This window comes from Triturus cristatus, chromosome 1_2 (genome assembly GCF_964204655.1).
Source record: "Triturus cristatus chromosome 1_2, aTriCri1.1, whole genome shotgun sequence".
NCBI lineage: Eukaryota > Metazoa > Chordata > Amphibia > Caudata > Salamandridae > Triturus > Triturus cristatus.
This window is the reverse complement of record NC_140580.1, coordinates 665020571-665043368: the sequence shown is the minus strand read 5'-3', so window position 1 is coordinate 665043368 and position 22798 is coordinate 665020571. Positions and strand designations below refer to the sequence as shown.

The 22798-nt window shown below is 46.9% G+C and overlaps 1 protein-coding gene across 1 annotated transcript in view; it reads left to right on the top strand.

Moving 5' to 3' along the window:
* CHAT (choline O-acetyltransferase) overlaps positions 1-22798 on the top strand; it is a 314503-nt gene that overhangs the window by 60635 nt on the left and 231070 nt on the right. The window lies entirely within an intron of this gene.

Here is a 22798-nt window from a genome sequence, read left to right as displayed (position 1 = left end):
GGAGGAGTGCCATGTTGTGTCTTTGGGTAGGTTGCCCAGCATTAGTGGGACTGTGCATGGTCCAGGCACTGACAGGCACATAGGGGCTTGCCTTTAGCGTGCCAGAGTTGGATCTGTGGTACAAAACGGGGTGGTGATGGACGGAGCATCAGAACCAATCAAACACTCACACCCAGTCAAGAGATCTGGGTTTGATCCATCACTGTTCTTTAGCCCACTCTGCCACCCCAGTTCAGACATGGCCATATGCAAATCAGTCTGACCCTGTGCCTCATGGGAACAGTCCAGCCCGAACTGCCAAGCCATGCCTTCCATGGACCGGAAACAAGCTTCCTAGGACCGGTTTCTGGCATTTCAGCCGTCTTCAGCCAGGCTTGCTTGAATCCAGTGGCAAAGTGAGCAAGGGACTCACGTCTGAGCATACCCTGCCAAATTATGGCGAACAACGCGGTACAAAAGGGGGTGGTGATGGACGGAGCATCAGAACCAATCAAACACTCACACCCAGTCAAGAGATCTGGGTTTGATCCATCACCGTTCTTTAGCCCACTCTGCCACCCCAGTTCAGACATGGCCATATGCAAATCAGTCTGACCCTGTGCCTCATGGGAACAGTCCAGCCCGAACTGCCAAGCCATGCCTTCCATGGACCGGAAACAAGCTTCCTAGGACCGGTTTCTGGCATTTCAGCCGTCTTCAGCCAGGCTTGCTTGAATCCAGTGGCAAAGTGAGCAAGGGACTCACGTCTGAGCATACCCTGCCAAATTATGGCGAACAACGCGGTACAAAAGGGGATGGTGATGGACGCAGCATCAGAACCAATCAAACACTCACACCCAGTCAAGAGATCTGGGTTTGATCCATCACCGTTCTTTAGCCCACTCTGCCACCCCAGTTCAGACATGGCCATATGCAAATCAGTCTGACCCTGTGCCTCATGGGAACAGTCCAGCCCGAACTGCCAAGCCATGCCTTCCATGGCTTGGAAACAAGCTTCCTAGGACTGGTTTCTGGCATTTCAGCCGTCTTCAGCCAGGCTTGCTTGAATCCAGTGGCAAAGTGAGCAAGGGACTCACGTCTGAGCATACCCTGACAAATTATGGCGAACAACGCGGTACAAAAGGGGGTGGTGATGGACGGAGCATCAGAACCAATCAAACACTCACACCCAGTCAAGAGATCTGGGTTTGATCCATCACCGTTCTTTAGCCCACTCTGCCACCCCAGTTCAGACATGGCCATATGCAAATCAGTCTGACCCTGTGCCTCATGGGAACAGTCCAGCCCGAACTGCCAAGCCATGCCTTCCATGGACCGGAAACAAGCTTCCTAGGACCGGTTTCTGGCATTTCAGCCGTCTTCAGCCAGGCTTGCTTAAATCCAGTGGCAAATTGAGCAAGGGACTCACGTCTGAGCATACCCTGCCAAATTATGGTGAACAACGCAGTACAAAAGGGGGTGGTGATGGACGGAGCATCAGAACCAATCAAACACTCACACCCAGTCAAGAGATCTGGGTTTGATCCATCACCGTTCTTTAGCCCACTCTGCCACCCCAGTTCAGACATGGCCATATGCAAATCAGTCTGACCCTGTGCCTCATGGGAACAGTCCAGCCCGAACTGCCAAGCCATGCCTTCCATGGACCGGAAACAAGCTTCCTAGGACCGGTTTCTGGCATTTCAGCTGTCTTCAGCCAGGCTTGCTTGAATCCAGTGGCAAATTGAGCAAGGGACTCACGTCTGAGCATACCCTGACAAATTATGGCGAACAACGCGGTACAAAAGGGGGTGGTGATGGACGGAGCATCAGAACCAATCAAACACTCACACCCAGTCAAGAGATCTGGGTTTGATCCATCACCGTTCTTTAGCCCACTCTGCCACCCCAGTTCAGACATGGCCATATGCAAATCAGTCTGACCCTGTGCCTCATGGGAACAGTCCAGCCCAAACTGCCAAGCCATGCCTTCCATGGACCGGAAACAAGCTTCCTAGGACCGGTTTCTGGCATTTCAGCCGTCTTCAGCCAGGCTTGCTTGAATCCAGTGGCAAAGTGAGCAAGGGACTCACGTCTGAGCATACCCTGCCAAATTATGGCGAACAACGCGGTACAAAAGGGGGTAGTGATGGACGGAGCATCAGACCCAATCAAACACTCACACCCAGTCAAGAGATCTGGGTTTGATCCCTCACCGTTCTTTAGCCCACTCTGCCACCCCAGTTCAGACCTGGCCATATGCAAATCAGTCTGACCCTGTGCCTCAGAGTTGGATCTGTGGTCACTATTAAGTAGGGCCTGGGAGGGCCACAGTTTGCAGTGGGCGGGGCTGCATGGCAGAAGACTCAGCAGATAAGAAGCAGGTCAGGAGCAGGGAAAGCAGAAGGTGGAAAAAGGAAGGGGAGGGCGTGGAGGGGCCAAGAGCACACAGAATAGTAGAACTGAAGAGCAAAAAGGGATGATAGAAGAAAAAAGCTTTAGAAAAGCAACAGAAAACCGGGGAAAGAGCAAAACAGGTGAAAAGAGTAAAAAGCAGAATGCGAGGTGAAAGAGACGCAACAAAAAATGGCAGAAAATAATATGGCTTTTTCTATGCCTTCCCTTCCTCCCTCTAACTTATCTCCTTTCCCTCATCCCTTCTCAAAATGCATGAAGACTTTTTATGTTTTTTCTTATAGATTTCTAGTACTGCATATTCATTCTGGTTTATCAATATTGTTCTTGTATTTGGTTGATATGTAGTGTGTATTGAATTCAATAAAGTCATTTTAACACCAAAAAATGGCCGAAAAAAGAGCTAGAGCAAAAAGTGAAAAAAGAGATGTGATGAAAAGGGGCAGAGGGGAGGGGGTGGACAGGGCTGAGCGGCAGAAGAAGACGCAGGAGAAAAAACACAGTTGAGGAGCGAGGACATGGAGTCCTGCAGCCACTCTGGTAACCCTATGTTAATTTTTGTGCTGTGACAGATTAGCACATCGGTCGACGTGCAACTGTTTTCTCAGGTAGCAAACCAGTCACTCTGCAACTGCTTTGCAATGTAAGAAGCATTAGCACCTTTATGTAATCTTCAGAGAGTCCTGTTTTTCAGACAGCAACACTCTGCAAGTTGTGACTTAATGGTCCAGTCCTATAATGGGAAATATCGCACTAGACACCCATAAAGATATATGTTAAAGACTCACACTGGCGAAATGTGACCCAAAAGGCAAAAGGTCATATTTATAAGTCCCTATCGCCACAGGAAAGTCACTTCTTGCGATGTTCCTGTGGCGATAGGGGCTTCGTTTTATTCATAAGGTAGCATTAAGCCACTTATTGTGGCTTAACGCCACCTTGTAAATAAGGCCCCCTATCACACTACACTTAAGCGTCAAAAGGGTTGGCAGTAGGTGTTGTGGTGGACGGGCCGCTGGAACACCCATTGATTTTGATGCTGCACCCGATTTACAAGGGTGGCATAAATAGGAGGCAGTGCCAAAATTAAGACCAGGGAAAACCTGGTCTTAACATGGTGTAACGAAGAGAAATGCTTTATTTCTCCTTGTTTTTGCTGTTTCTATGTTTGCTGCATTGTGCACATAGAAACAGCAATTTGCCATGAATAATTGTTTATGTGTAGGAAGGTGTCCTGGCGCTTGCAATTTTGGAGCCAACCCATGCTCCGCCACTTTCTTGTAAATATGCTCCAAAGAGTCATTTGTGTGGGGTGATGGCACATTTTGTTTTCATCTATTCTTTGAGTTGCTTGCAGAACTAGTGTTGGTCTACATTTTAAGATTCTGCTTCTTGCTTTGTCTTCCCTATATGTGGACAGGGTGTTTTAAGGTGTGATGGAGATGTGGTTGAAAGATTAGATACCTGTTCCCTGTTCCTTCAGCTTCATTCTTAAGTGGCATTGTAGTCTAGGTGCAAGGCTTCATTGCTGATACATGCAACCATAATGTAAACCCTAATCTGGAATACGGTTGATGTGTGAGTAGAACAGGAGAGATGCTTGAGAATATGTACTCTAATGATTACTATTGGCAGGATATGGGCCAGCTTTGGGGAAAAAATGGGTGATATCAGGCTTTTCCTGGGTGTCTGAGGAGTAATAACTGAACATGAACTACTTTAACACCTAAGCCCACATACAGGGAGATGTATAAGGAACTATTTTACCTGAATCTTGCAGTTAAGACTTGTAATTAAGCTGGCACAATTTGTACGCACGCGTTTACTCCCCCGTATGGGTGCAGATTTCTGAATATTAGGAATTTACAAAGGTTTCCAAGGGTACTCCTGGAAATCTTTGGCAGACAGTCAAAGGTTGCCAGGAGTACTCAGGGAAGACAGTTGTGAATTTCTATTTGCATTCTGAATATGTAACTGTGCCTAGGTTACAATTAGAGGCATGAAAGTGCCGTGGTTTGTCTCTGGCAAGAAAATACTTCTCTCAAGGGCATATTTACAAGAGAACGGAAGAGCGCGGTGTTAAGCCACAATTGCTAACACCGCACTCCAAGAATGCGGCACACCCCTGCTTTTCCCCTAGCACTGGTGCTAAATTTAGCTGCCTAGAACCAACGCAGGCACCCTGGAACCATAGTGTAAGGGTGACTGCGTTCTGGGGAATGATTGTTCATGTGCAGGAACATGTCCCTTCCGGCACATCAACAATCAATAATGGTGATTTGTAACTTCTGTGTGTGCTCGTCATTTTGTAATGATTGTTTATGTGCAGTAAGAGACACCTTCCTGCACTTGAACAATCACTTGTGATGATTTGCTCTTTCTAAGTCTGCTGCAGAATGCAGCACACATAAAAACAGCAAAACGAGGATTACTTAATGATGTCTCCTCGTTTCGCCAGGATAAGGGTAGGTTTTCCCTTGTCTTATTTTTGGCGCTGCCTTCTATTTATGCCACCCTTGTAAATAGGGGCCAGCATCAAATAGCAATGGGTGTTGTGGCGGAACGCCTCCCAAATCACCCATTGCCCTCCACTTTCACGCTAAGTACTGCGTGAAAGGGCGCCTTATTCACAAGGCGGCATTAAGCCACATTAAGTGGCTTAATGCTGCCTTGTAAATAAGGTGAAGAGTTTATCGCCCAGTGGCGGGTGGTTAGGTACGGGGTGGCAGGGCAGGAGGGGGGGTTTGAATAAAAAAAAACACCTACTCAATCTCGCCACATCTCTCCCACGTCAAGTGAGTTTTTTCCAGAGACCAGGAAGCACTCAGGCTCACCACAGCTAATCACAACACTGCGATGCAGCATTGTGATTGGTCTGAACACTATGGTTCGGCGCTCAGCCAGGGAATGGGGTCCTGGGCATATTTTCAATGCAGGCTGTAATGCAGCCTGCATGGAGAACATACGAAGTGCGCATGAATGTTTGGCCGGCCCGAGAGGACCAGTCAACTATTCATGCGCACTTTACAGAGTGCACAACCACTCCTCCTCCCTGACTTCAAGGGAGTAAAGACCTGCCCGCCCTAGCCTGACCATAAGAAAAATAAAATGATAATAACTTGAGTTATTATCATTTTCTTTTTTTGTTTACACTGCTGTTATCGCCACCAGAACATCATAAAAAGTGACGTTCTGGTGACAATATGCTCTTGTAAATATGCCCCGGGGTAGAAACTCTCTGAGTAATTTTAAGAGTGTTTGTTCCCCGTCAGCAGGCGTAAACTCCAACCACTTCTGAGTTATTAATCGGTCAGAAAGATGTTTGTGATATCCAGGTGTTTCTAAAATGTCTAGGCCCCCCCACCCCCTCTGGTATGGATACTTGCCAAACCCAGAGTAGGATTTGCTTATGTAAAATTTTACATTTTCGTGGTGTAATATTACGAATGTGTATATCCCTATTAAAGTGCACATTTAAGTTTTATAAATACCAAACTTGGATTTGCAAATGTAATGCAAGCACATGTAAGTAAACTTGTTTGCACCAATGACTTTGAGAATCCAGTCCAATTTAATTTTGAGGCATTGGTGGCTATTTTGCTGACAGAAAGATTAAAGGTTAAATATTCTGTCTTTGACAAGTTCAGTTTCTGGAGGAGATAGGTTTTAGGCTGGCTTTCAGCTTTGATGAAACGTACAGATGAATGTCACAAAGGTACTTACTTGCCGACACATGGTAAGTTCAGGGAGATAAAAATAGCTGAGAGGATGATAGTATTTTAAAGGAGCTATGGCATTAAAACAAGTGGTCATGAAATAGGCTATATGAGAGAGGCTTCTGAACCACACGATGGCGCCCTTAACAGGGACGCTGGTAAAACGCAGCCACCTTCTTCCCTTCATGAGTGATAGCTGCTGCATTGCTGGGCTGGACTGGCCATATGGGACACAGGGCAACTCTTCCTAGGCTGACGAATAAGGGACTGTTTAGTGGGCACTGATAACAGGATCAACAGCTCTTCAGCTGATAAATAGCCCTGAGGGAAGGCACGCAATGTATGTAAGCAGGCATATGGTTTGCTGATAGATTGTTTGAATTACTTAGTTTTTGAATACCACAAACGATCACCCAATGGTTCTCAGGTGTTACACACAGAGTCTAAAATACTGTCTTTTTTGCAGACCCAAAAAGGTGAAATTTGCAAAATCACAGTTTTTGCATTTGTAGAAAGAAAAGTCACAATATAAACAAGCCTTGGCAAAACAAATAGGTCTCGCCCAATGTGTTTTAGCCTTGTTGCACACCAGCTTGGTGGTTGTTCAGCATGGTTAAAAATTAGTGGCTTAGATGAGAGCGGTGAGGAGTGGAGTGTCATTGAGAGGGGCATTGTGGCGAAGAGTTGAGTAGAGTGGAGTGTCGTGGAGTGTAGTGTAAGGGAGTGTCGTGGAGTGGACTGAGATGGAGTAGAATGGAGTAGAGTCAAGTGGTCTAGAGTGGAGTAGATAGGATTAGAATGGTGTATAGTCGGGTGCAGAAGAGGGGGGTAGAGTGGAGGGGCGTAGAGTGGGGCAGAGTCTCGTAGAGAGGCAAAGAGAGTCATAAATGGGAGTGGCATACCGTGGAGTAGAGTGGAGTGTTTGTCGTAGAATAGAGTGAAGTAGAGTAGAGTGTTAATGTTGATGTTAATGTTAATTGAAATTCATAAAGCGCTTAATACCGACAGGTCTCTAAGTGCTATGAGAAGAGAACTACAGTGCCCCCAGGTGAATATGGCCCTTGAGCAAAATGGCATTAAGCCCAGGCTTCAATGAAGAGGAGGATTTTCAGATTATTTCTAAATGGTAGAAGGGCCTTCTCGGATCGAAGATGGGATGGGAGCTTATTCCATAATTGTGGAATGCAGACGGAGAAGGCCCGCCCTCCTTTTTTTGTACGGTTAAGCCACGGGCAGGATAGTTGGTTCCCCGCGGAGGACCTTAGAGCGCGGCTTGGAACATATTTCACCAGGCGCTCTTTGATGTAACTTGGGGCATGTCCATATAGAACCTAATGGGCAATACAGAATTCCTTGAGTTTGGTCCTTTGTTTGATAGGGAGCCAGTGAAGTTTTTGCAATAGGTGGGCAGCTCTTGTATATTTGGGGAGTTTAAAAATCAGCCTGGCGGCGTCATTCATTACCACCTGAAGTTTATTTAACAGATTCTCCGGTAACCCAATGTAAAGCGCATTGCCATAGTCTAATCGAGACAAGATCATTGCTGTCACCACCGTTCGCATGGTGGGAGGGGGGAGGATGGGTGAGAGTTTCCTCAATTGTCTTACTTGGCCCACACATGTCCCAAAGACAGTGGAAACTTGGTTAGACAAAGAGAGATAAGCGTCAATTTTTATACCCAGGCTTTTTACCGCTGGTGCTGGAGATGGAGTGTCTCCCAGCTCCTGTGGCCAGAATTGATAAGACCATGGGTTATTATCCGTAGTAATGGCCAACACCACAGTTTTATCCGGGTTGACCTTTAGTGAATTGAGAGTCATCCAGCTTACTACGAATCTCAGAACGTCTTGTACTCGTACATGGGCCTGGGGAGTGTTTTCAATTTGTAGGATGGGTGGCGTGGAGTGGCATAGAGGGGAGTTAAGTGGCATAGCTGGAATTGTGTAGAGTGGAGTAGTGTGTTATAGAGTGGCACAGAGTGGAGTAGACTGTTGCAGAGTGGAATGCCATAGAGTTGAGTGTCGAAGAGGGTAGTGTCATAGGGCCAGATGTACAGCCCTATTTTGCATGTGCAAATGGGTTTGCGACCCATTTGCGCATGCAAAATGTCACAGGGCCATGTACAATTCCAAAATAGCGAGTCGCAATTTATTTGCGACTCACTATTTTGGAATTGTGAGTCGCTATTAGGAAGGGGCGTACCCTTCCTAATAGCGACCCCAATGCCATGTATGAATGTTTTACGACCGCAATTGCGGTCGCAAAACACTCTCAAATTACCACCATCTTCAAGAGGGTGGTAATGCACTCGCAAAAAGGAAGGGGTCTCTGTGGGGACCCCTTCCCCTTTGCAAATGCAGGGGGAAATACTTTTTAGGGGCAGGCAGTGGTCCCAGGGACCACTGCCTGCCCTTAAAAAATGAAACAAAAACATTTCATTTAAAAAAAAATGCATCCCATTTTCCTTTATGGACAACGGGCTGCATTGAAAAAAACTGCTTTATTGAAAAGCAGTCACAGACATGGTGGTCTGCTGAGCCCAGCAGGCCACCTTCCCTGGGAGGGCCAGCCATTCCCAATGGGGTCGCAAATTGTGAGTGGCTCATTAATATGCATGAGCCTCGCATTTTGCGACCCAATTGAGAATCGCAATCAGTGTCTCTGACAATGTAGTACATTGTAAATTGCGACTAGCAATTTGCGACTTGCAATCGAGCGCAAATTGCGAGGCGCAATTTACAAGGGTCATACATCTGGCCCTTAGAGTGGAATAGCATAGAGTGGAGGATTCTAGAGTGCAGTGTTGTAGAGTGGTAGGACGTAGAGTGAAGAAGCATACAGTGAAGGGGCATAGAGTGGAATATAGTGTCATAGACTAGAGTGGCATAGAGTTGAGTGGCATTCAGTAGCATACAGTGGAGTTGTGAAGTAGCGTGTCATAGAGTGGAGTAGAGTGTCATAGAGTGGAGTGTCGTAGAGTGGAGTCGAGTGGCCCCAAAGCCATGTATGAATGTTTTGCGACCGCAATTGCGGTTGCAAAACACTCGCAAATTACCACCATCTTCAAGAGGGTGGTAATGCACTCACAAAAAGGAAGGGGTTCCCGTGGGGACCCCTTCCCCTTTGCAAATGCAGGGGGAAATACTTTTTAGGGCCAGGCAGTGGTCCCAGGGACCACTGCCTGCCCTTAAAAAATGAAACAAAAACGTTTCATTTAAAAAAAAAAAATGCATCCCATTTTCCTTTATGGAAAACGGGCTGCATTAAATAAACTGCTTTACTGAAAAGCAGTCACAGACATGGTGTTCTGCTGAGCCCAGCAGGCCACCTTCCCTGGGAGGGCCAGCCATTCCCAACGGGTTCGCAAATTGTGAGTGGCTAATTAATATGCATGAGCCTCGCATTTTGCGACCCCATTGGGAATGGCAATCAGTGTCTCTGACAATGTAGTACATTTTAAATTGCGACTCACAATTTGTGACTCGTAATTTCCGACTCGCAATCGAGCGCAAATTGCGAGGCGCAATTTACAAGGGTCATACATCTGGCCCTTAAAGTGGAATAGCATAGAGTGAAGGATTCTAGAGTGCAGTGTTGTAGAGTGGTAGGACGTAGAGTGGAGAAGCATACAGTGAAGGGGCAAAGAGTGGAATATAGTGTCATAGACTAGAGTGGCATAGAGTTGCGTGGCATTCAGGAGCATACAGTGGAGTTGTGAAGTAGCGTGTCATAGAGTGGAGTAGAGTGTCATAGAGTGGAGTGTCGTAGAGTGGAGTCGAGTGGCATGGGATTAGGTGGAGTAAAGTGGAGTGGGGTAAAGGAAATTGTGTAGAGTAGAGTAACATCTCATAGAGTAGAGTAGAGTGTCATAGAGTAGAGTAGAGTGGCATAGAGCGAAATAGAGTGTTGTAGTGTTGTACAATGGATGGAAGGGTCGTAGCGTTGGGGGTCATAGAGTGGGGGGCATAGAGCAAGGGGCGTAGAGTGGAGTGTCCTAGAGTGGAGTGGAGGGTCATCAAATGGAGGGTTGTAGAGTGGAGGGGTGTACAGTGGAGGAGCATAGAGTGGAGTAAAGTGTTTTAGAGTGAAGTGGTGTACAGTGGTGTGGCATAGAGAGAAGTAGCGTGGACTGGTGAGGAGTGGATACAAGTGTTGTGGCATGGAGTGGAGTAAAGTGGTATAGAGTGGAGTGGCATAGAGTACAGTAGAGTAGAGTAGAGTGTCATAGAGTGGAGTAGAATAGAGTGGCATAGAGTTGTGTAGAGTGCCGTATATCAGAGTGTCATAGGGTGGAGTGGAGGGTCATATAGTTGAGGGGTGTAGAGTAGAGTGAGATGTTGTGGAGTGGAGTGTTGGAGAGTGCAGCGTAGGGCCATAGAGTGGAGAGGCATTGAGTGGAGGGTATAAAGTGAAGTAAAGTGGCATAGAGTGGAGTGCATTGGGTGTCGTAGAGTGGAGTGGTATGGACTAATATAGAGTAGAGCAAAGTGTCAAAGAGTGGAGTAGAGTGGTTTACAGAAGAGGAAAATGACATAGGGTGGAGTGGCCTAGAGTGGAGTAGTGTTGAATGTCGTAGAGCGGAGTGTCATGCAGAGGCCTACAGTGGAGTGGCATACAGGAGAGTGGTGTACAGTGGAGTAGAGTGCCCTAGTTTAAAATGGTATAAAGTGTTGTAGAGTGTCGTAAAGTGGAGTGGTGTAGAGTGGAGTACAGTGGCATAGAGTAGAGTGGAGTGGCATAGAGTGGAGTGGATTGTGGTGGAGTGACATAGAGGGCTGTAGAATGGCGTAGAGTTTCATAGAGTGACATTGAGTGGAGTAGAGTGTTGTGGGTCATAGAGTGGAGAGTCATAGAGTGGAAGCGAGTAGAGTGGAGTGTCGTAGAGTGGAGTGAAGTGTCATAGAGTGCAGTCGAGGGGCGTAGACTGGCTGGCCGTAGAGTGGAGGAATATAGAGTGGATTTAAGTGGCGTAAAATGGCATGACGCAGAGTGGAGTGGTGTGGACAGGTGTAAAGTGGATTAAACTATCATGGACTGGTGTAGAGTGGAGGAAAGTAGCATAGAGTTGAGTGGCATATGCTAGAGTGTTGTGGGGTGGTGGAGAGTGGCAAAGAGTGGAGGAGAGTGGCAAAGAGTGGAGTGACATAGAGTGAAGTAGTGTGGCCAAGAGTGAAGTGGCATAGAGTGGAGTAAAGTGGCAATTGTGCAGTGTGGAGTAGAGTGTCATAGAGTGAAGTAGAGTGGAGTGAAATATAGTGGCCAAGAGTAAAGTGGCATAAAGTGGAGTAAAGTGGCAATTGTGCAGTGTGGAGAAGAGTGTCGTAGAGGGGATTAGAGTGACGTATAGTAGGGAGTAATAAAGTGAAGGGTCATAGAATGGAGTGTCATGGAGTGGAGTGCCATAGTGTGGAGTGTAATAAAGTGAAGGGGAGGGCCGTGGAGTGGAGGGGCATAGAGATGAGGGGCATAGAGTGGAGTAAAGTGGAGTAGAGTGGAGTAGCAGAGAGTGGCATGGTGTAGAGTGGAGTGGCATGGCATGGACTGGCGTAGAGTAGAGTAAAGTGTAACAGAGTGGAGTGGAGTGGAATAGAGTAGAGTAACGTGGAGTGGCTTAGAGTGGCATAGAATGGAATGGAATAGAGTGTCAAAGAGTGGAGTAGCATAGAGGGGAATAGAATGGAGTAGAGTGGAGTAGAGAGAGAGAGTGGAGTAGGGTAGAGAGGAGAGGCGTAGAGTGAGTGTCATAGATTGGCATAGAACGAAGTAAAGTGTTGCAGAGTGGAGTGGTGCAGAGTGGAGTAGTGTGGAGTAAAGTTGAGTAAAGTGTCATAGAGTGGAGTGGCATAGCATGGACTGGTGTAGAGTAGAGCAATTTATCATAGAGGTGAGTGATGTAGAGTGGCATAGAGTATCATAGAGTGGAGTGTTGTAAAGTGGACTGTCATAGAGTGACCTATAGTGAAGTGTCATATAGTAAAGTGAAGTGGAGGAAGGTGTGACCAAGCATCATGGCTGTTTATTCACTCTTTAACGGCGCTCCTGCTGGCATCAAAAGAATCCAGTGATTATCCTCATCTATCTGGACCGTCTTCACCCCCACAACATTATAATGCTTTTGGCACTGCTGGGGTTCTGCTTGGGGCAGTGAAAACCGCCCATAAGCCCCGGCCAGCGGTGACTCGGGGAAGACTCTGTGCCGCACTGGGCTCCATCGCCCTGCTCCAAGCTGCATTCAGACCAGGCCCAACACTGTGATGGGGCTGTGATCCCACCCTGGGCTGCAGCTCTACATGACCCCCACTGGTCTGGGTGCAGATCCAGGAGCAGCTCTGCATGTGTCCAGTGTGCCGAGCCTACCCTAGTGGGTAGGTTTGTAGCCTGCGGGCTGGCGGACCGTCTCTGTGTACAGATGAAGCACCCAAGACACTGGTGCTAATGCTGGTGGGGGCCCTCTATACAAACAGGATTAAAGCAGCATACTAGCTGGGCCCAGAGCCCTCCCACTCTTAATCATATGGCTGAACTTGGCCATCGGAGGGCCCCGGGGCACAAATTCCTCCTGACATATATGTACTTTGGATCGGCCGATGTACCCGTGTGGCTGATGGTGGGTGTCATGGTGACCTTATACCGGATTTGCCCAGGTTCCCTTCCACTTGCTGTGCCCTGGATGTGTCCCCCCTGCGGATGGCTGCCACCCTTCTCGCGGGTGCCCTGGTGTGCTCCAGCTGCCAACACAGTGAGTTGCTTTAGGGGTTGAATACCTTCTAATGGTATCATTGCCTGGGGCCGCTCCCATTATGTATCCTGCCTCAACCACTCAGCTGAATATGTGACTTGATGTACGCAGAGGGGTGAGCCCTGTGGGAACTCCTGCACCAGGGTCCTATACCCTGGCCCCTGTTGTGCTTGAGGTTCGCTGCTTGCCCCCTAGGGGCCAAGCTGATGGATCATCATCCTACAAAAGACTGCTCACCCCCTCCTAGTTCTCCTGTGCCCGCTATTAGTCAGTTGAGCCCGAGTTTCAATACATAGGGGACCCACGCTACCTGTGTCTGTTTGGGGCCCACTCCTGTCTGACTATATCTGTGCACAGCTGTGGGCTCTTCCCCTTTCAATATACCAGAGATTTTATGTGAGGGAATGGGGTGTGCGGGGATTGCGCCGCCTGCCCGGCTAGAGGTAGGGGTCCTTGTTGCCTGTCCCGCATATGCTTCCCTAGATCGCGATCACGGGGACAGAGCACTGGATTGGTGGGGGTGGCGACTCCCTTCTGGGGAAGACCTGCAGAACCTGCAGGTGAGGAAGACCCACCTGAAGTGGAGCCTGAGGGGTCCCGATACTTGGTTGGGTCCACCAAGTTGACATGGGGAAGGACAAGATGCTGAAACCAGCTCAATCTAAAAAGATTGTAAACTACACCCACACAATGCAACCAGAGGGTCCCTCCAAAGAGAATGTAGATAAGGATCCAGCGCTGACGGCCTCTATCCCCACACACATGGTTTGTTTATTGACTGCTGTATGGTTTTGGGAATGGGGCGGCAAATGCCGGTTCTTGCCTGGTACCGGACTAGAATGGACACTGGGGTGGAACTGCTCAAGGGGAGGGGTGAGTTGTGGAAAAGGAAATGTTTGATGAGTTTGGGAATGTAGTGCTGCTCTTGTATAATGTGGTATATACTGTTGTTTTGGGGGGATCTGGAGTAGGGATGGGAGGCAGTCACCTTCCCCTGCTTTGTGGGTTTGCCTACTTAATAATGGCAGGACAGACTTTTAAATTCATTGCCTGTAATGTCAGGGGTATGGCGGAATTGAGAAACGCTTTGGATGTATGAATACCTAACATGTAATACAATTTCCATAGCATTCTTACAGGAAACTCAAGAGTAGGGGGTCTGTTTCCTCTGCCACTGCAAACGATGGAGGAGACAACTTTACGCCACATCTTATTCTGGGTTTGTGCGTGGTACAATAATATGTGTGGCCCCAGGGGTCCCATTTCACCACCGAGGCCATATCCTTGACCCAGAGGGAAGTTACGTCATTTTACATGGTAAATTACATTGCCGCGAGCTTTGGCTCATAAACCTCTATGCACCCAACACAGACTGCAATTGCGTCCTTGATGGGCTGCTTGACCGTGACTCACCTAAACGGCACATTAAGCCCAATATGACTAGGTCCTTATGAGACGCTATGCAGAGCCTCCATCTTTTAGATGTCTGGCATGAGAGACACCCAACCAAAACAGTATTCTCATGTTATGCGACTGCTGAGGCAACCCATAGTCGGTTGGACTATTGCCTAGTCTCCACCACTCTAGCACAGGAGGTTCAGGACATCTCCTATTTAACCCGACACATCTCAGACCACTCCCCATTTTTTTTTAGCTTTGTAGGTGAGAAGGGACGTACTGCAATCCCTCTGTGGAGATTGAAAGCAGGGGCATTGTTGGACCCCCGCCCCGTTGGAGACCACGCTTTGGAAGTCGATATCCCATTATTTTGATGAAAACTTGGGTAGTGCTAGCACCATATCCTTGGACTGGGAAGCAATGAAAGTGGTGCTTGGTGGAATATGTTTAAAATGGCATATGGTTTGCGACAACAGATTGAAAGAGAAATCCAGAAGCACAGGTGAATTGAATGTCATTGAGAGGGTTCTGAATCTACACCTAGATAGACTAGAATCCTGGAGGGAGGACTACAAGGTGGTACTTGGCGCAACCTAGAGAAACATAACTATATGGTATATCGTCAGCAGCTCCATGCAGAGGGCAATAAGACCACAGTGATGCTCGTCAAACAGACTAGACAAGACAAACAACAGGGTCTCATACTGTCAATCTGAACAGCTCACAGGTCCCTTGATGATTCAGGCATTTCAGATTCACCTGAGTATGTCCTATGCTAGACATGGAGAAGGCTCATAGACTCACCTGAGGGGGTTACTTGGCAGAAATACCACTCCCATCTTTAGTTACTTCTGCAGCATCCAACTATATAGGCCCATTACACAGGAAGAGATCCTTGTAATTATTGGCGGTGTGCCTGCTCCCCCATCTTTCAAATTTAATCCACATTGACCAGTCGGGATTTATTCCTCATTGGAGCACCCTCCATAATGTAAGATGACTCTCGCTTGTTTTCCACGTTTCTCACTTACTGCAGGACACTTATGCCTTGGCCCTCCTAGACATTGAACACGCATTCAATTCACTTGATTGGTCCTACCTGTGGCAGGTCCTTCGAAAGATGGGCTTGAGCTCTAAATATACCCAGTGGGTCCAGCTGCTGTACACTGCCTCTCGAGCCAGGGAGAGATTTAGAAGGGAGATGTCAGCAGCCTTTTCATTGCATAGAGAAGTGAGGCAGGGATGTCCGTTGTTGCCCCTCCTCTTTGCACTCGCCATGGAACCGGTGGCGGAGAGACTGCATATGTCCATGAGCCACAGGGGAATCGCGTTGGGAGGGACCACCCATGTGGTTTCCCTCTAAGTTGATGATGCCCCGGCATATCTAAATACAACCTGAACACATAGTCCTGGAGCTTTTAAATGTGATGAGGGAGTTTGGGGAGGTTTCGGCCTCCAAGTCAAATCAACAAAATCCGAACTATTTCCTCTGGGGAACCTGGCAGACATGCCAATAAAGGCACTCCCTCAGAATGGTCTCCGAGGGGCTTCGAAGGATGTGAGCCACTTAGGGATCAAACTACCACATTCAGCCCAGGTCTTCTTAACCTTAAACCTGGATAGGGTGGTCGACAGCCTACGTTCTTCCATATGATGCTGGAAGGAGCTATCCCTCTCTGTGATGGGTAGGGTTGCTGTCATTAAAATGATCATACTTACGCGATGTTTATACATCCTTTAGGGCACCCTTATTTCGATCCCCTGTCATTATTTTTAAACTATTGATAGCCTGGTTGTGGAACTATTGTGGGCTATTAGACGACAATGGGTTGACCACTCTACCCTTGAATGAACCTGGGCCCAAGGAGGACTGGAGATCCCTCACATAGAACTGTTTTATATGGCGGCACATTTGCAACATGTGGTCCACTGGCTAGACCTGGAAGAAAACTGGGAGAAGAGGCTATATCATGGCTCTCTTGGAGAGCAGGCGTTTCCCATATTCCTGATGGGAGGCAGAAGAGTACCCCCGGACCACCCTATATATTATGCCTAGCGAGTGAATTATGGGAGGGAGCGGTAACAAGGGATTGAAATGGGCACCATATGCAACAGACATGCCTCTTTGGTCTCTATGGCCTTTTCTAAAGATTGTGGTCTCTATGTCCATCTAGAAATGGAAAGAGGGAGGCTGTAACACGTTAGGGGATCTCTACCCCAATGGGCGCTTCATCACTCGGGAAGATGCTATGAATTCCTTCACTTTGGGCAGGGGCCAATACGCAAAAGTCTTGGCTACCTCTTGGGACCTATAGCCAACTTTCCCAGAGGCTCCACAGCCCTCCGATACATTGGTGACACTATTGATTATGGTAGGGGGACACAGATTGATATCTATGATCTATAAGGCCCGTGTGCTGACATTTCGACTGCAACACTCCGCTTCCAAACCAAGTGCTAGAGAATCCTATGACCCCAAGGGGCTGGACTCGGGTACAAAAAAGGGTGAAACTGGTTAGCTCCAATGTAAGATTCAAATTATTGCATTACAACTACATGCCATATACACTACCCATAATTTTCCATTCTGTGGAAGACCTTATGCAAATTTCATACACATCGTATGGTTCTATGTAGCGCTGACACCCTACTGAAAAACAGTGCTTAACGATATCAATAGGGCCATGAGTTGGAACATACAACTCATGATGATGCAAGTATTGTTAGGTCTGATCTCCTCACCTGCTCGGAAAAAACTTAGCCGAAAATCTAAACAGATGTTGGATCACAACTAGAATACATGTATGCTGTCTACTTTGTCTGTGAATGGGCCCTGGAAATGCGGGTCTCATTGTAGAAAATTTACATTTTGAACATACTGTTGTGAACCTAATGACAATAAAACATATTTAAAAAAAGTGGAGGGAAGTGGATAAATATGGAATGGCATAGAGTGAAGTGGAGTGTTGTAGAGTGGTGCGTCGTGGACGACAGTTCATTGAGTGGAGTGAAGTGACATAGAGTGGAGCAGAGTGCCCTAAAGTGAAGTGACTTAGAATGTTGTAGAGTGGAGTGATGTAGAGTGTCATAGAGTAGAGTGGAGTAGAGAGGAGTGCCATAGAGTCGAGGATTATAGAGTGGATGGGTGTAGAGTGGAGGAGCATAAAGTAGATGAAAATGCCATAGAGTGGAGTGGCATAGAGTGGAGTAGAGTGGAATGAGTAACCTAGAGTGAAGTGGCATAGAGTGTCATGGAGTGGAGTGGCTTAAAGCAGTATGGTGGAGTAGAGTGTTGTAGAGGGGAGTAAAGTGTCATAGAGTGGAGAAGCATAGCATGGAGTGGCATGGATTGGAGAAAAGTGGAGTGTCACAGAGTGGAGTGGTGTAGAGTGGCATAGAGAGTCGTAGAACAGAGTGTCATAGAGTGGAGTGTGGTAGAGTATTGTGAAGTGGAGTGTCATAGAGTTGAGTGTTGTAGAGTGGAGTGTCGTAGAATAAAGTGGTGTAAAGTGGAGTGGCATATACTGGTGTAGAGTGGAGGGGCATAGAGAGGCATACAGTTGAGTGGTGTGGCGTAGTGAAGGAGAGTGTCGTAGAGTGGAGTGTCATAGAGTGGAGTCAAATGGAGTGTTGTAGAGGGGAGTAATGTGGCATGGAATGGCATAGAGGGAATTGAGTAGAGTGGAGTAGAGTGTCATAGAGTGGAGGAGAGTGGAGTAGTGTCATAGAGTGGTGCAGAGGGTCATTGAGAGTGGTAGAGCAGAGGGTCGTAGAGTTGAGGAGCGCAGAGTGGAGTGGAGTGGAGCAACATAGAGCGGAGAGGTGTAAAATGGTGTGGCGTAGAGTACAGTCAGGTGGACCGACATAGAGAGGAGTAAACTGTTGTAGAGTGGAGTGAAGTGGTGCAGAGTTGAATAAGGTCGTGCAGAGTGGAGTGGCATAGAGTGGAGTGAAGTGTCATGGAGTGATGTAGAGTGATATACATTGGCTTACAGTGGAATGGAGTAGAGTGGAGTGGCATACAGTGAAGTAGAGTACCCTAGAGTGAAGGGGCACAGAGTATTGTGGAGTGGAGTGATGTAGAGTGGAGTAGAGTGGCAAAGGGTGGAGTAGAGCAGAGTGTCATAGAGTAGAGTGGAGTTGCAAAGAGTGGAGTGTTGTGGAGTGGTGTAGAGTGGAGTGGGTTAGAGTGGTTTGGCATGAAGTATAGTAGAGTGGCATAGAGTTCTAGGGTGGTGTGCAGAGTCGTGGAGTGGAGGGTCATAGAGTGGAGGGCCTTAGAGTGGAGTGGAGTGTTGTGGAATAGAGGGGTGTAAAGTGGTGAGGCATAGAGTGGAGAGGCTCACCGGTGTAGAGTGGAGTAAACTGTCATAGAGTGGAATGGCATAGTGTGAAGTAAAAATACATAGATTGGAGTGGCACAGAGTGAAGTGTCATTGAGTGGAGTGGCGTGGAGTGGCATAGAGTGGCAGAAGGTGGCATACAGTGGAGTGGCATTGAGTGAAGTGGCATAGAGTGAAGTAGGGTGGCCTACAGTGAAGAGGCATACAGTGCCATAGAGTGGAGTGGCGTAGAGTGGCATAGAATGGATTAGAGTGGAGTAGAGTATAGTGTCATTGAGTGAAGTAGAATAGAGTTAAGTGTCATAGAGAGAAGTGGCGCACCACAGAGTGGAGTGGAGTGGAGTGGCATAGCGTGGAGTAAAGTGCAGTGTCGTAGAGTAGAGTGATGCAGAGTAGTATAGAGTGGAGTGTCATAGAGTAGACTAGAGTGTTGTGCAGTGGAACAGCATAGAGTGGAGTGTGGTGGAGTGGAGTGTCAGAGTAGAATGGAGTGTCCTATAGTAAAGTGGCGTAGAGTTCAGTGGTGTAGTGTGGAGTGGAGTGTCAACAGTGGAGTATTGTAGAATATAGTGCTGTAGAGTGGAGTGGTGTAGAGTAAAGAAGAGTGTCCTAGAGTAGAGAGGCGTAGAGTGGAGTGGTGGAAATTAGAGTATTCATGGTGTGGTAGCTCACTATTAGTATAGACAACGCTTTTTCAGTTGAAAGGACCAGAACATTTACACATACAGTTTTACTGATAAAACTATTCAATACACAAATGATAATGTGTGAAAATGGCATCAACTAGTGTATTGCTTCATTTTGTTCATATTAAAATATTTGTTTCCACCAAACTTCAGAATTACAAAAAAGTGTGCTTCATTCTGCTGTTTAAATTCAGATATATTATAAATATTTGCACAAGTTATTTATAGACATTTACATTTTGTTGTGTGCTCTTCAAAAAACTTTCATTTCCCGCCTCAGTACCCAATAGAATTGCTACATAACTCCTCTCATTTTGAAGTCAGAGAAAGAAAAGTAAACATCAAGCTCCCTCAGAAGACAGAGCCTGACATTTGACCTATGTCTTTGAATGCACAGCAAATGTGACAAGATAAGAACAACATTTAACGGCCTGTTTTCAGAAAGTGAGCACTGGTGGCAGAATAGAGTGAACAGGCTATGTTCCATGGGTGGGACAAAGACATGCTGGACGGCCTAAGAGAAATAAAGCTAGCAAACAAATAGCGAGCAAATGTGAATTACAAACCACAAAGTCAATGGTAAGCAATAGGCAGAGTGCATTCACAGGGAAGGTTTCAGAATATCCCCAAGAAGTCTTTTCACAACCAGACAGCTATGGTGTTTGCAAGGCTTTGACCTTAAATAAATTAGCAAAATATCCCCTTTCTAATCAACTGGGGTTTGGTAGTAGGCGGTAGCATGAAAGGGGCATCCTCTCTTCACACCCAATTTTAATGGAATATATTAATGGTTTGTGATCGTAGATACACTCATACGATGGATCTAATGCAAATTCTTTAGAGGTCTCTCATTCACAAAATGGAAGCTATCTTGTGGTACAGCTTCCACTTTGAAAAAGAGTGTATTTGGTATTGGGGGAGCAGACCGTGGTGCAGAGGACCACTACAAACATCCTTAATGTCAATCATTGAATATCAACATAATTTTTTTTTAATTCGCCCCTATGATTTCAAGGGTCAAGGGCTGGTTAAAAAAAATGTTGGCATGTACATCGGTCCAGTTTTGGAACACACTCACAGTGTCGGTGATGGGAAGGTTAGCCCTGAGTAAGATGGTGCTCCTGCCCTGCTGTCTGTACATGATGCAGAATTATGTGATTTCATGATGGCTATGTGCATGGAACTCAATAGCTTATTGGTACCATTAGTGTGCTCTGGCAGGAGGAGCCGGGTCAAATCAGATATTCTGAAACTGGACCCCGACGAGAGCAGCCTGTGTCTCCCAGATTTGCAGCTATATCATCTTGCAGGACTGGTGGATGGCAACACCCTCCCCAAGCTGCTGATGAGTGGTGCAGGGGTGCCAGCAGACTGCCCTCACATAGCGAGGCTGAGGGCTGCAGCTTTGGGGGCAATTGGTTCAGAGGGTTTTACGTAAGGACCGATATGCGTGACTGCTCCCTCTGTGGTGTTTTTTTTTAATTATGTTTTTATTAGGTCAGACATGATCATCACACATACAGATCAAAAAAGAAAATGGATAACTTGGGGAATGACCCTATTGCAAATAGATAATTACAAATAAAAGATTGTGCTTGTCGCACAAGGATGGTACCACATAATATATAGAAAATACAATATGAAACAAGTGTCAAAGAGACTGCAAAAGAACATAGCTAGGTTGAACAATAGAAACATATCAGTTATACAATATATCGAATATAGGGTCTTAAAAGTTCATTTAAACATTCATCTTGCGTATCCCAATTGAATCCAACCCAAATTCTATTCAGTCTTTTTAGGGAGCGGATACCTCTGGCTATTTCCAGAATGACAGCCCACCACTTGGCTGTTCCCGGTGGGAAGATGGGGAGACCAATGCCCTGGAGATATGGAGCCTAGCAGAAACAATTATTAAGATAGCATCCATCTTAAATCAAGATTGAATTCTATTTTGCATCCCATCATAATCACCTTAGGAGTAAGCTGTAAGTTCAAATCCAAGACAAGATGTTGTTAGTTGGGTCACCCTTTCCCAAAATTCCTGAAAGGCAGAACATGTAACACACATGTAGAATAACTGCTGCTGAACAACCATGCTTAGGATAATTAGTCTTATCAACACCTATGTTCCCACCACATTTTGATTTTATTCCAATGTATAAAACAACATACAAATAGTCTTGAATTATTGCAGCTTTAGGTTTATAGAGTGCACTGAGCCATCAACACTCTCGAGGGCACTATGAATGTCAGATGGCAAGATGTCAGAAGAAAGCATCCTGCTTCACTCGGCCGCTGGTAGTTGGCTATCATCGATCCTATGTTGACAGAAACCTTGGTGGATTGCGCTAATTAAAGGTTTCCTAAGTGCCTTATGTAAGCAAGACATCATGTCAGAACCTACCAGATCGATTGGGTACTTGCAACCTGATACAAAATATCCCTTATCTGTAAATGAAAAAAAATAAATGATGAGGGAGTTCAGCCCTGTGTGGTGTTTGAGACCCTTCCAGCAAATGCAGACCTTGTTGGATATGACACAGCGGCTGGAAGGCGGCTGCCGAACAGCAGGTGACCTATATTTGAACGGTGCCTTCATCACTATGACCGATTCTGCCATACTGTTTAGTGTAGCACCGGGGCAAGTCCTGCACTTTGTGAAGCTCTCCTGCACAGCTCGGGGGTTCTGGTCGACCATTCCCGAGGAGCCAGAGGAACCCTATATACTCGGGGTCACATTGGACCCAGGCACAAGTAGGGGAATCATTTCTCAGCTATGGGTTGCACTGAGGGCTGACAGATGCATAGAACTGGGACATATCCGCACTGGTTGGGAGGGCAGATCTGGGGGACCCTTTCACGGACACCGAATGGAAGCAGGCCCACACCCAGGTGGAGGATACTGCAAGTAACGCGTGCTTCAAGCGCATGCAGTGTTATTATTTGCACCGGGCATATCTCACACCGGAGGTTAAACAGCAGTTTCCCTGGTCGCACGGCCGCATGCCTGAGGTGCGCAATATGATGTGGAGTTGTCCATAGCTAGATGAATACTGGGTTAAAGCGGTGCTTTGCCTGCTCTGACTTTGCCACTCCCCAAAGCGGACAGATCAAGCATTGGCATAGCCAATAGGTCTCGCCTTTGGGACCTTATAAGTGTTTAGCCATGCAACAGTTGCATAACTAAATACTTATAAGGTCCCAAAAGCGAGACCTATTGGCTATGCCAAGCGGCCATGCGGCCGTGAAAGTGAAAGTAATCGCAGTAAAGCGCGGCGCGCGCCCGCGCACATGCACTGTAGCTCTAGGCTGGCCTGGTAGCACTTTTTGGAGTCCTCTCAATAAGTCTTGCCAGACCAGCGCATGCGCTGGATCAGGCGAGACCTAAAAATGGGAGATCAATTTGCGTTGTTGGGACTAGTATTGGCTCGGATACACATAACGATACATTGGATAGCTACTGCCTCCTAGCTGTGGTGCACATGATTGTTGGATCTGAGTGAGTCGTCGGTTGCAGAG